This window comes from Heterodontus francisci, chromosome 27, assembly GCF_036365525.1.
Source record: "Heterodontus francisci isolate sHetFra1 chromosome 27, sHetFra1.hap1, whole genome shotgun sequence".
Classification (NCBI taxonomy): domain Eukaryota; kingdom Metazoa; phylum Chordata; class Chondrichthyes; order Heterodontiformes; family Heterodontidae; genus Heterodontus; species Heterodontus francisci.
In genome coordinates, this window is record NC_090397.1 from 46,525,640 (window position 1) to 46,537,657 (window position 12,018).

The following is a 12,018-nucleotide window of genomic DNA, read 5'->3' on the forward strand; positions in this document are numbered from 1 at the left end:
AAAAGTGAAGCTGTTGCAGTAAGTCAAAAGTTGCAGACAGTGGCCAACTCCTTCCGAGATTCAGGTAGGATACACTTTGAAAGTAATAGAGGGGAGCTTTGCATTGTAGAGGTGTAATACAGTCCCCACTGTTTATGGGCCATTATATGGTACGGCTGGCATAATACAGTAGTGCTATATTCAATTGGCTGTTTATCATAACCCATTAGCATCCGCATCTTCCTGAACGGTTAGTTGAACAAACCACCTGCTGACTGGACCTGGGATCTGACCAAGAACTTCGTGGCTGTGCAACTTCAACCTCATGGAAGTGATTCGATAACATCATGCAAACTGTGAGATTATTTTGCTCGTCCACAGTAGATGCCTTTGGTCCAGCCGCCAAGACAATAATTCAAGGCATTCTGTTGCTCATGATCTAAATGTTGTTCAGGATCTAAATTTGAGATGTTTTCAACCAAGAGGGACTATATGTAAAAGCAGATGTGTTTATTTAATTTTTGTTAAAAGAACTATAAATACTTATATAATTTTTTGAGGACAAAAGTGGCTGGTTTATTCAAGATTTCTGAGAGGTTTTCTCGTGGATTTTCTTTTCTGTAAGCTTATCGCCATCATGTAGAGATGAACAGTCTGGGCTGGAGAATGCTCCATCTGAGAGGTCAGTACAACATGAGCTATAAAATGTTGTAGCTTGAGGGGTGGCAGCATGGATAAAATGGTCATAGTAGATTGATGGCATTCTGGCAAATGAGTTATATTGTGATCTAGTAATATTTCATATTTAAGAGATTGCGGGAGTTGACAGCAGAGTGAATTAGCACATTACACCTTCACTTCTGGCATGTGAGTTTGAATGCCGCTTGCACTGATGAGATGTAAAACAGCTCTTTCAGCCAACACAAAGTGTTCAAAGTAAAGTGAGTTTGGGCAGTCTTAACTTGGACACAACTTGGCATAAAACTCTACACTAAATCCATAAAATTCGTCAAAAAGAGGATGGGGTTCAGACATATTTCTGGAGTAGAAATGAGGACGCTTTCCCATGCTATGTCTGGTATAAGAATAAGCCAACATTACGCTCCTGCCTGCTGCCCAGTTGCTGCTTTCTGCCAGTTCCGGGAGTTAAAATCTCTGGGTTGCCACTAACCTCGGCCCCCTCCCAGCTGATTCCCAGCAAGAGTTAAAATTAAGGCATATAATTCTCTGATCTAAAACAGACATACTGGTGAAAATTAACAATAATACGTATATAGACTTAAAACTAACTGCCATTCATAGTGCGCTCTTAATGAAGTCAAATGTTTTAATTTTGAATTATTTGGGGATGGTACAGAAATGCTACAGGTATCTTTAGTTGGTTAATCTGAAAGACTGGAAAAATATGTAAGCATTGCTTATTTGAGCTTATGGGAAGAGAATTGTGGAGTATTGTTCATGACTAAGATAGGGCCTCTGGTGCACAAAAAGCATCAAACAACCATAGTCTCGGTACATTACAGAATGCTAAGCAGATCTGGGACAATTTACCCAGAAATCAAATGAATAATAAATACAAAATGCTTTGTTGCATAGCATCTGTGTGAAAGCTAGAGGAGCATTAAGTAGAAGACAGGCTTGGAATACATAAAACATGAAACGATTCATCCAGTGTAACACCTCAGCTTTTAAGTTACTGTGGGTTTTTGTTAAATGATCATTCTTATTCCAAACATGGACATGCAATGCATAGTTTTAATTTAGAAACCACCAGCCATCTAATTATTGACCAATCACAGGAGCTATGAAATTTGTCACAAAATGCAGATTTCTAGCTTCTGTTGCTTTGCTGTCTGCTGTTCATCTGAATATTAATCTTAAATATCATTGCCAATATGTTGAGGGGGGAAAGGGGTCAGAAATTTGAAAGGCTTGATCAATGTGTAATTAAAATGTCCATCAATGAATGCACTTCAATCTCATTTTACAAATTACTTATTAAATTTCAGTACAAATAGCATTTGGAATTAAAGGTGGACCTTTCTGTCAGTGCAGCCTGCAGCAAGTGGTGTGTAAACTGAATATATTAGTCTCAGCTGAGTTAAATTTTCAGCTTAAACAGTGTAGAGTCAACTGAAAAAACATAGTGTCCTTCTGATGGCACAGTGGGTTTATCTGGTAACAGCTGACCCGTGCAAACTACAAAGGTTCAATTCTTAATCGGTGCTGATTCAGATAAACTAGCTGGGGCACCAACAGCAGCAGTGGTGCTACAATTAGCCTTAGTGCTACTGGCTTGAGAATTGGCAAGTTGAGCTCCTGTTATCAATTGTTCTCTTGGCAAAAGTGGGAGGAGGTTTATGCAGAACATAAACACAGGCATGGACCAGTTGGGCCGAATGGCCTGAATCTGAGCTGTACATTCTATGTAAGGCAAAAGTGTTGAACTCGGAGCTCACAATCTTTGTGATGCAGAACTAAAGGTCTTGATGAAGCAAATGAGGATGTATAGGGAAAGTATATGAGGATGCAGGGGTCGTATGGAAGGAAACCAGCAGAAGGAGTGGCCAGAGTCATGTGGAAAGAGGTGGTATCTCTCTCATCCCCAGGACAGCAGACCAGTGCCAGAAAAAGTTGAACAACCTGACAAGGGTAGGCCTGGTAAAAGACCCCCTTTCCCCTTTGGCACCAAAGGACCTCTTCCACTGCTCACTCTAACTTCTTAAACAAGTCATCTTGCACAGCCCAATGTGGTTCCATGGCTCTTTAAAACTTGCAATGGGAACCTGTGTTTGGAACTCCTTTCATAAGCCTTTCCTGCATACAACCTTATAGCTCCAACCTCTACTGTGTCCTTATAACACTTGTTTTTCCTGTCTGCTGGCACCTGGGAGATATTCAAATGCTTACCTTCACTGATTGTAAAAACGAAAAAGGAAAAACTGCAAATGCTCAACATCTGAAATTAAATCAGTAATTTTTCAGGGTTCTTCCCAATATCAGTTTGAAGGTTAATGGAGTCAACTACTCTGAGGTATTGACTGACCTGCTATGTATGTCCAGCATTTTGTGCTGTTAATCTTACTTCAGGAGAAAATGGCACACAATTCGAGAGGCAGGTTACTGTGGGGAAGGGATGGATTCTGAATCCAGCTCGGACTTCAGTGCTTGCAGGAGGTCCTATAGCTACAACTAGATAGATACAAGTAAAGGAGAGGATGCAAATAGGAAATCTTGTAACAAAGAGTTTAAATCCCTGACAATGTCTTTTTAAAAATTGGAAAGTGATCTATCTTCTGGTTCAGTTGGTAAGTTTAGCCTCCAAGGAAAGACTTGGGGGAATTTCATGCTCTCCTCATGGTGGGTTTGGAGGTGGGGAGAGGATAAAATCGGGTGGGATGGTGGCGGGGGGAGGGGCATGTGTGTTCCCGCCACTGCCGAAGTTTAGTCCAGGGCGGGAAGACCTGTGAACGGCCATCCTGCCCTGCCGCCAATTGAGGCCCTTAACTGGGCAATTAACCCCCAATTAAGGCCCTCTTCCCACCACAGCCGCGAATAGCCGTGCGGCAGGTGACCCTGTTGCCACATGGGAAGCATGCCAGGAAAATTGTGCAGGCTGCCTCCTGACTTGCGAGGGGGTGGTTTTGGGGCGGGTCCCTCGTTAAAAGACACAGTGCCTGAATGAGGGACCCGGCATCAGGAAAGGAGGCCCACTGAGAGCCACCCCCGTTCTTGCTAATGACCCCACGGGCCCCACCCCATGAGACCCCTTCCAGCCTGCCCTACTTGTGGCTCGGGTACAGCGACGCTCCTCGGCCTCTGGTAGGTGCTCTTGCAAGGGTGGGACTTCCAGTGATGGGGTCTTTGATCCTGTGGAAGGCCTGCCGCTGACCACAAGATTTGGCACGATTCGACAGGCCTTCCAGAGAAGAGGCGATGCAGGGAGCTTGGCATTGCTTTTTCCGGACATTGTTCCCCGTCGCCAGAATAATATCCCGGCCTCAGTGACTGCTCCCATTTTCCCCAGAGTCAAATAATCTCAGCTGGAACAATATTAAAGGCACTAAAATTGGCTTCTGTGTTCCTGGGCTAAATAAAAGGGAAAATGAACCAGGAAGTAACAGCCACCATTTTCAGCTCTTTACATAATTCATGGGGTGCTCCAAATGTTTGTACATTTTACCATAGCCCCGTGATACTCCAAGGATATATGGGCCCTGAAATTTGCACTGGCTTGTGCTAGATTGATACTGATGAGTTGTGAGTTACACTGAAACATTGTGCATGCCCAGAAGTGGTGGCTCAGAAGTGCTTGTTCGAAGTGTGTGACCAGAGGTTGGCAGATATGTGCTTAAGGTACTTCCATTGGACTTAATCATCTCCCAGTGTCTTTGACAAGCATTGAATTTCTGGGAAAAAGAGGAACTCTTTAGTGGTGATGAAGGAATAACAATGTGAAGTGCCAGAGTTTTCATGATCTTTATTAAATTCTGTCACATTAAAGGTTGATAAGGCCACTAAACCGCATCATAACACTAAAGAATATATCAGCTCTGACATTATACATGGTGGGGTGTGCTGAATTTGTACTAATGAGAAATGAGTTGCATCACCAATGATCTGCAGAGCTTGAATCTTCTAGACTTTCATGGGTCAGCTCAATATTGCAAACTAATTGAAGGATTGATCGGTGCAACTCCTGTGTAACACAGGAGTAATGTGCTGGGTGTAACTGGATATTAGGGTGCAGTATTTAAAAATCCAATTTTGGCTCAAGTTGCAACAGCTGACGTCAGGAGCAGCAGGTAAGTAGTAAAGTGTTTAGATCACCCAGTTCACTGTCAGCTAGCTACACTGGCAGAGTTGCCAACCCTCCAGAATCGCCCATTAATTTCCTGGACACTGCTGCAAGAAACCTGAGAGGAAAATGAAAATTTGCACTAACAGAATTCACTTACCTCTTAAAAATGTCTAAATTCACCACAGCAAAAATTGCACTTATTTGTGTAGTTCAGTTTTTTTTTTGTATTATACAGCTAAGCAGATATTCAAAACAGCCACAGGTTAAGTCTGGACAGGGTTTATGTCCTACTGCACTCCCACTGTGGCTACTTTTTGTATATTATATGGAACGCCACTGGGTTTCAGTTTTCACAGAAAAAGAAAGGGAATTGTACAATGTGATCACAAAACAAAGAATCCTGAAATGCAATATTCTGTTGCCTCGATCGATGAAGCAGTGACCTTAATTTAGGACTGTCTTTCAGCTGTTTATTTGTTTATTATTAGCAGTCAGCTTCTTCAAAAGCTGTTCAACTTTCCCGAGTAGTTTGGTAGGTGGGCATATGTGTCTCACAAAGAGCATCTAGGAGCCGGGGTTGTGGGGTTTGGTGGGAAGGTGAGTTGGCCAAGTGGTCGCACATAAGGCACAGCCCAAAGAGGGCTCTTCCCTGGACTCAGCTACGGTGAGACAAAGGTCATCGCAATCCGAAAAGGCTCGTATTTAAGTGTGGGGCTAACAACCTCTAATGACACGGCCCCTCCAGGTTGTATCTGGAGGTCGTACTACAATAGATTAAAGGAAAATGTGTCCAGGCATTGTGATAAATAGGGGTTTTACATTGAATGTAAACATTGTATTCAAAACTCATGTTAATATTTCCATTGGCTCTGCAGTGCAGTAAGCTTATTAAGTTTCTGAGAAATGGCATGGTTGTTTGTGAGACACTAAAACAAATTATTTTCACATGGGAGGATTGGAGAAGCCCTGAAGACTGGGAAGAAATGATGGATGTGTAGTCAGGGAGTGCTGCTAATCAGTTGAGAATATATTACTAATAACCTGTCTATATGTTTCCCTGGCAACTAGGATGGTAGTGTTCTCCAGATAAGATCTTTCTAATGCTGTGATGCAGGTGACTGTGCCTCCAAGGTAGTCAGACCTTCCTCCTTCAGGGAGTCTATTTCCATTCCGAGTATAATTACTGCTGTTTTTTTTTAACCAAATGTATCACTTCACACTTACTGACATAGAATTCCGTCCATCACTTTTTAGCTAATTCCCCCATCTTATTAATATCCCTTTGCTGCTTCCTTTGATTTTCTAAAGAATTAACTATGCTTCCCATTGACATCAAGTAATGTATCCTTGTAGGATAAATCATCTTGACACTACTGATTACAGCTCTCTGGTTTTTCTGCAGACCAGTTTGGAGCCAACATTGTTGCTTTAATACATTTCAGAAGAAAAAAATCCATGCCAATCTTCCCCATAAAAACTAATACCAAAGCAATCAATCCCAGTGAACAGTTACACTGCACAATGATTCCGCTGACAGTAAACAGAGTTCATGCCACTTCCAACTGGATGAAATGTCAGCCTCAGCATTTTATGAAGAATTATTCTGAAATGGTAGAGATTTATTAGACATGAAATCTTTGAAATATATATAATGCAATTTAACTGTAGCAAAATAAATGAGTTTTATATAAACTAAGGTACAACAATTGCAATATCAAGCCAGCTCAAAAACACAGAAGCACATTGCTGGAATCCATCAGAGAAACAGTGGTGCAATTCAATGTTACATATTGATTTTATGAGGCACAGGATACTGGCCAGAAAATGAGGCCCCAGGCCCCATGGTTATACTTGGAGAAATGAGAGAAGATCCAGTGCTAGAAAATGGTAAGTTTCATCCACAAAGTTACCCAGTTGATAAGTTTCTAACATCTGGAAGAGGTGACAGGAAGGGAGGAAAATTATAGGCCAAGTCAATTTTTTTTAAAATCAAGAGGGCACAGTAGTTTTGGATTTTGGAGTTCCATTATGCTGTGCCATAGGATATAAGTCTATATTACATACGAATTAGGAGCAGGAGTAGGTCACTCGGCCCTTTCAGCCTGCTGCACCATTCAATAAGATCATGGCTGAACTGATTATTCCACATTCTCACCTACCCCCAGTAACCTTTCACCCTCTTGCTTATCAAAAATTCATTTCATTTATTCCACAATCAATGCCAAGCCAGGCGATCATTAATAAGTGCTATTTGGAAGCTGCTACTTTCTTAGATGTGTGGTGACAGATTAATGAATGATTACTCTCCTTCATCTCCTATTATTCAGTTGAAGATATCACTGCTGGTGGTCAGTGAATGGGCTTACATTCATCCTCTAACCAGGGAATGATGGGTGATACAGGTGCCATTAAAAAGCAAAATCTTTTTTTTAATGAGGAAAGGAGCAAAATTAAATGGAGTGGGAAAGTTTCAAATATATAATTAGCAAACGTGTTTAAATAAAAGGAAGAACTTTTATCTTTTTCAGTGACTTAACGGGGTAGAAATTTGTCTCGAGCAGTGGCGCAAAACAGGAATGGAACTGAATATCAGGCAGCCGATCCAATATCACCTGTCCTGCGCTACTGTCCGAGATGAACTTCTACCCCAACATGTCCTCAAGACATCCCAAATGTTTTACGACAAATGGAACAGCATTTGTTTCTACTCTTAAGAAAGAAGATGCAGATGCCTTATTTTTGGACTAAAATCACTGAGAATATAGTTTAATTTTTTTCCTAACTATTAATTTTTTAAGCTACTGGAAGAATCCCACAAGCTTAACCTTTAGTTCTCAATATGTGCAGAGCATTATATCAGACTTTGATCTAGTTTACAATATTAAGCAAATTTATTAAATATAATGAATGCACAAATATGAAACAACATCGCACATATTAGCCAGCCTGCTGTGGTAAGACAGAGAATATGGTATCTTCCTTCTGCTATCTTTGTGTTGCTGTTTTCTATCTCTGTCTCTCCTCCTCTGGGTCTTTCTCTACACTTCTTTCCCCTTAATTCTTATTCTTTCTTTTCAGGAGGAAAGTGGTGAATGGGATGCCATTGTGTGCAGGTTAAGAGCCACTAAGGATTAATTTCACTTTCAATTTTACCGAGTAAAGCTTTTGTCCTCTAACAGCCTACTGCTAGGGAGATTATCATAAGATACTGCACAGTGTGTGCAATAAGTGTGAGGTTACGAATAACTTTTTAAATCCTAATTTTGTCTATATTATATTTTGCCTGATTCAGATACACCACAGTGGAAGCTTGGTATTAATCACAACATTAACACATTCATTCTGATCCTACTAAGATATTTTACCAAGGTTTTTCTCTAGCTTCTTTCAGTAAAATTTACTGGCTTTTTATTGGTGTTTATTTGGCCAATGTATTCACCTCTTCAATTTCTTTCTCAAAGCCCAAGAGTAATGTTTCTTTTTCATCCTGGAATATCAGTCACATCTTTGTAATGTAATGGAAGTTTAAAGATTAAAAGGCAGCAATTCAGAGCAATGGAACCCTGATTCTCATGGGTATTTTATAAAACAAAAGCACAAATCCACTAGTTCACATTCTGTACATTCTTCAATGAATAAAGTACAGCCTTTAAAATGAGATGAGAACAAAAATAAAAGTATTTTCTTTAAAGCCTACATAATACAATCCTGTCAGTCAACATTAAACGATTAAACTAAGATAAATACTCCCCTACACCCATGGATCAGTCGATTGTGAAGATGACCATTTTCTCCCAGTAGCAACCCCCAACTCTCACTAAGAATTGGAGCCAACAGTAATCATAGTTCGACAAGCAAAGGGTATTTGGGAGAAATGCAAAAGATAGATTGGATGGGGTTTGGGACAGTGCCAAACTGGCATGGAGACCTGAGGCATAATGGAGCAATTCTGGTACGTGGCTCTGGTCATTCCTGGCTGTAAAGTATTCTATGTCGCGCCACAGAAACACAAAATAATTGCATATGCCCATGTTTGCAACTTCACAATTGGCCTATTAAGTTTGAAACTTTTGCTGAGCAATTTGACGCACCCAAAACAAGCACAAAGTTAGTGGAGTGATAGTTCCATGTGTTGATCCATGCAGGCCTGAGTCTAACTTGGTTTTGTCCCTCATTTAAATACCATCAACAATCTCTAGGTGCCAGGCAGAAGCTACACTACAGCTTGCCAGTTGCAGAAAGTCCATAGGCTGTTAGGCTGAGAAAGCTGGCAGGTCTAAGTGACTGACCTGTGCAGGGTCCTAACAGTGAAAATCTCTCCTCCCCCAACACTCACTTGTTGGGTTCTTGGAGAAGGCGGTGAGATATCGCGAAGTGGAATTCGAAAATGATGTCAAATAATGCTTGGGTATATGATAAATCAAACAATTAACTAAAAACCAACAGTGAAACCACTTGTACTCTAACTTGTACAATGGCCATAAAAACACCACCCACCCATTGTAACCTAAGGTGTGTGTCTGGTGTGTTTGATAGAGGGACCCTAGCCCACGCAGTGTATTGTGTGGTCTCGTTGGTGATACGAGTCCAATGTCTTGCAGCTGGCAGCAGCCTGTCGTTGTTGCAGTGCACAGTCTATCTTGGGTCGAGGATTTACCTCCTTACTTCAATGCCCCTTTTTTCCTCTGTGTCCTGAACTCAAATGTGAGCTCCGTGGTCTCGATGTGCAGATGTTCTCCACACTCGCTCTGTCCAACTTGCTGGAGATGCTGGCCTGCCTTTTCTTACTGTTCCTGTAACACTCTTGAAGAAAAAAAAACTCATCTGCTCCAAAACCCTATACCAGTTCACACCAAAAATTGTCTTGCTATTGTCCTGTGAGTTTGTGTCAGACAGGCCAGATATAACTTGTTGAATAGTTCTTTTGAACAAGTTTGCCTGTCTCGTTTGGGGAGAGTAGGTGAAAAGTGGAGGATATTTGTTGATCATGTCTTGATAGCTTGGAGATGTCTCGAGTGGGTGCTAATTGATAACCGGTTTTATTTTATTTGAACTGACTTGTCCAGGGAATGGCATCCCTTATCAGGTCTTTGAATATTCAAAGACTGGCTGGTGAACTCCCTGTTTTTTTGGTGCCTGGTAGTCTATCCCTGAATTTCTTTAATTGATTTAAAGGGACAGTCCACATGTGTCAAATTCAGAGTGTCCTCGCCACAGTGGTTGAATTTAAAATGTTCTTTGGCCTGGGGTGATTTGAGGGCTTAAAAATGGCCATGCCTACACAGGTTGGGTCTAGGGGATGAGAGTTGTAATCTCTGGCAGCAGATCAGAGTTTTCTGTGGGCCCAAGAGATGCACTCCTGCTTCTCCTGCACCCATAAAGATGAAAACTGAAAATTTCTTAAGGGTGGCAGCGGCAAAAATGACTTTTGTAGGGTAAAGACAGAAGATATTGAAAACATCAGAGAGTAGCGTGGAGAAGTCAGTACCCTAACTGGAGAGCTCAGAGTGAGTGGCGGGGTCCAACGAGGCCGAGGCCTGGCTGAGATGGATTTGAAGATTTGACAGGTACCGTTCTGTGTTGGGTCTAGTGGCACGACCAGACAGGGAACAGGTTAGTGTTTTACTTTACACCATGGGAGACAGGGCAGACGACATTTTAACTATCCTATGGATTAATGAAAAGGAAACCCCATGTGACCAAGTAATAAAAGCCTTAAGATCAGAAAGAATGTTATTGTGGAAAGGGCGAAATTCAACAAATGCACCTAAAGAGATGATGCAAGTATCAATTCATTCATTAATGATTTATATAAAATAGCTGAGGATTGAGACTACGGGAGCTTGCGAGAGGAACTGATTCAGGACACAATAGTAGTTGGGGCCATAGACAAAGCGCTGCCAGATGAGCTTCAGTTGAAAGAGGATTTGACTTTGCAAAAAGTATTGATGTTGAGCAGGCAGGCAGAGGTCCGGGGGGATGGAGGATGGGGGTGGGGGTGGCGGGGGGGAGTCCACCCTCGAAAATTCTAGAATGAGTTGAGTCTGTGGAGAAGACAAATAATGGTGCCAGAAAGCCTGAGAGGCGGGAAAGACATCTACAGGCAGCAACACTGAATTGCAGTAGGTGTGGCTGGGAGCCGCACTAGTGGGAAAATTGCCCAGCTTGGGAAACTGAATGTTCCGGACAAGAAAGGGGGCACTTTCAGCAGGTCTGTCGCAGCAGGAAACAAATGCTGCAGACTAGCAAAAAAAAGATGAAATAAAAGAGAACAAATGATCAATACTCCCTTCCTTGGAGAAGTGCAAAGGAAAAGTGAAGATTGCTGGGAAGCAGAAATTTTAGTGGGGAAAAATAAAACCAACTTCAAGTTAGATACAGGAGCAACAGTTTCTGTCCTATCTGACAAAACACCATGGCTGAGGAAGGTAAGGCTTAGGAAAACCAACAAGAAATTATACGGGCCAGGAGGAATTCAATTAAAGGTTGTAGAAGAAAGGCAAACAACCTTAACACACAGGAATAACAATTCTGGAAACCTTATATATTGTAAAGAACGAAGCCTGTTCGCTACTCAGTAAGAAAGCTTATTTAGCCTTACAGTTGTCATGCAGGGTGGAAGAGATCAAGGGACAAGAGAAACAGCTCAGCGATTTTTAGAGCTAAATTCCCCAAATTATTTGAAGGTTCAGGAAAATTAAAAACAGAGTATCACATTACTCTCAACAAAGAGGCAGAACTGGTATGTTTATTCACATACCCACTCCTGGAAAAGGTAAAGAAGGAAATCGATGCCATGCTAAACCAAGGAGTTATTTCCACAGTAACGAAACCCACTAGGTGGCACTCTGGGATGGTTCCAGTAAGGAAACCAAATGCGTCTAGTAGGATTTGTGCGGACCTTAACTAACTCAATAAAGCTATAGAGAGAGATTCATCCTATGACATTAATCGACGACAGCCTTGCCAAATTGGGAAAAAGCTCCATATTCATCAAATTAGACACAAATAGCGGATTCTGGCAGTTGCCTTTAGAAGAAGGGTCTAAATTGTTAACTACCTTTATCACACCCTTTGGTAGATTCAGTTTCAACAGATTGCCATCCGGTATTGCGTCGGTACCAGAAATATTCCAGCAGATGATGTCAACAATCCTGGAAGGCTTAGAGGGCATTATCTGCCACATGGATGATGTTCTGATTCATGGAGCAAACCAAGAAGCACACGACACAAGGGTA

General features: G+C 41.6%; 1 protein-coding gene across 1 annotated transcript in view; it reads left to right on the plus strand.

The window, feature by feature from the left end:
* lhfpl3 (LHFPL tetraspan subfamily member 3) overlaps positions 1-12,018 on the plus strand; it is a 331,053-nt gene that overhangs the window by 276,364 nt on the left and 42,671 nt on the right. The gene's annotated exons all lie outside the window — the stretch shown is intronic.